Source organism: Agelaius tricolor, unplaced genomic scaffold (assembly GCF_023055355.1).
Source record: "Agelaius tricolor isolate 1412-34295 unplaced genomic scaffold, bAgeTri1.0.p SCAF_8, whole genome shotgun sequence".
In the NCBI taxonomy this organism is placed as follows: Eukaryota; Metazoa; Chordata; class Aves; order Passeriformes; family Icteridae; genus Agelaius; species Agelaius tricolor.
Window position 1 is genome coordinate 24,600,280 of NW_027269268.1, and position 2,788 is coordinate 24,603,067.

Below are 2,788 nucleotides of genomic sequence, written 5' to 3' on the forward strand. Positions count from 1 at the left end.
TTTTCACAGCTTCCAAGCTCTTTCAGAATATTGTCCCAGGAATTTTTCCAAATGACACTTTTTCAATAGATACATCCATTTTGACAGATTGGTATTTTCAGATACACCACAGCAATCTCCACTTTTAAATACACATGTTAAATATGAGGTTTCATACATACATATATATATATATATATATATATATATATACATATATCCATATATTTTTGGTATAGAGAAAACAAATGTTTCCTTTATCTAAAAACAAATTTTGCCATCTTTGCAAATTAAAACTATGTTTATGTGCATATGCACATAGGTATCTGAATATGACTAAGTGCTACCCAAGGTAAATCTAGTCAGAAGTCAGGCCCTTAAACATTCTTGAGGTGATCTTGCTCACCCCTCTGGTTCTGGCCTGTACTCTTGATTTCCCATGTCCACAGACTAAGTCACAAACTGGACTACTGAGCTTATCAATCTAAAACCAAACACCTCTCTAGTACAAACATCTGTCTGCTTATCGAAAACACACCTTAGATATTATTTCTAGTTCATAGTTTGGTCATCACAGGAAAACAGTGGTTCACAGTAAGTTACTACAATATTTAAAATGGATTGCAGTATTTTTTCAACACCTTGCATAACTCTGGTGAGACTATGCAGGCTTTTCCCTTTTGAAAGGGTTATTTCTTCTGATTCTGAGCCAAAAGGCGCCTCATAGATAATTATTCAGCCCACTAAAATGCAGAGATGGGCAAAGATAAATGAAAAGGTTTACAAGCAATACAAACCCTGTAATAAATGAAAAATGGACGAGTATTTTCTTAGAATAGTAAACCATGTGACCAATTTTCTATGCATCATTTTTCAGTTCAGGTGTATTCTGAAGCATTTATTCATAACGCTCATATAATGATGATGCTTCCAATTTTCTCCTTTGAGAGGTGAAGGTGATCTGTAGCCATTGTATTTAAAGGCTATCAAAGACAGTCTCTCATTATGTTTTAACAAATCTCATTGCTTTCTGTTTTTGCCACATCAAGCCTGCTCAGCATTAAGCCTTAAGAGCTAGATGCTATTAGTACTTGGACAATTTGTGAGTGCAAACAGAAATTTAAAATCTCAGTGTTGGTTATTGTGCTTACAGCTGGCTAACAAGCTCTTTAATGCACTCCATTCAAGGTCCATTTCCACTTTCTTGTCTTCTGCACAAGACATAAGACATTTGCATACAAAACATTTGTAGTGCATTCTGTAATTTGTATTTATTAGCCTACACAAATTAGAATTCAAGAGGTACTAGCAAATAAAGATTACTCACAGGTATGTATTGTCAGTTGCTTTTAATTTTATGCAAAATAGTACAAGTCTCTGATCTCTCAGTAATATTCAACTTCCTTAGGCCTTGTTCAGAAAACCTATATAGACAACCTGTTAATTCTTTTGGACTGGATTTAAGTAGAGATCCCTTTCTTTTGTGTTTTTATCTCATACACTATTGTTTCAGAAAATTATTTCCATACCAGGGGAGGGAGGAAAGACTTCTTGAAAGAATAAAACCACTGAAGTTTGATTCTGATTCTGTCGCATACAAAGAAAATTCTAATAAACATTAAGGTATGCAAAATTTCATGCTAAGTAATGAGCAACATCAGGAACAGGTTTTTGTAGCTCTTTCCTTGCTGAAATTTTGAAGTGTTTTACTTACATGTCAAAGTATGTGTTTAACTTACTGTCTTTGGCTTCTGCATGATATTGTAAGTGAAGATAAGAAAATACTTGACAACTGGTGTTTTTAAAAATTAAGATTACTTGATCATCAAGAGATACTGTAGTTACACTTCAAAGTTATCAAATTGCTTCTTGAGTTTTAAAAAACAACTATTTTAATCACAATTTTAATGGAATTTGAAATGCACTAATACATGGCAAAGGAATTGAATACAGGAAGCAAGTTATGATAGAGAAATTAAACTAATCACTTTAAAGGTGCAGCAGTAAAGTTAAAGCTCCAGATTATTATTTTTTAATCACTGACATTTGACAGTGGTAATAATCTGAAAAAAAATATATTCTAGTAAAATGAAATTGTAGTTTCATTATAAAGATGTGTGAACTTTGAAAATTTCCAAAACAATAACATCTTCCACTTTCACAGAATCATAAAATGGTTTGGATTGGAAGCGACCTTTAAAGGTCACCTAGTCCAACTCCCCCTGCCATGGACAGGGACATCTTGACAGAGATAAGGAGCCCTTCAATGAGATTCTCAGAACCCTATCCAAACTGGCCTTGAATGTTTCCAAGCATTGGGCATCCACAGTTTGTCTGGGCAACCCATTCCAGTGTTTCAGCAACCCCATCATAAAACATTCCACCTTTACATTTAGTCTGAATCTACATTCTTTTAGTTTAAAACCCTTAGCCCTTGTCCCATTGCTACAGGCCCTACTAAATAGCCTCTGATCATCTTTCTTTTAAGACCCCTTTAGGTGCTGAAAGGTGCTGCAATAAGGTCACCCTGGAACCTTGTCTTCTCCAGGCTGAACGACTCAAAGTGTCTCACCCTGTCTTCATAGGAGAGGTGCTCCAGCCCTCTGAACATCTTAGCATCTCTCCTCTGGACCCACTCCCAACAGGTCCTTGCCTTCCAACATAGTATGAGAAGCTGCATTATCATCCAGATCCCCTCAAGACCTTTTGTCTTACAAATAGGTTTGCTTTTCAGCTGGCTTAGAAAACTGATCCTATTGAAACATGACCACTTATTTTTAAAAGAAATAAAGTAACATAGTGGAGAAGC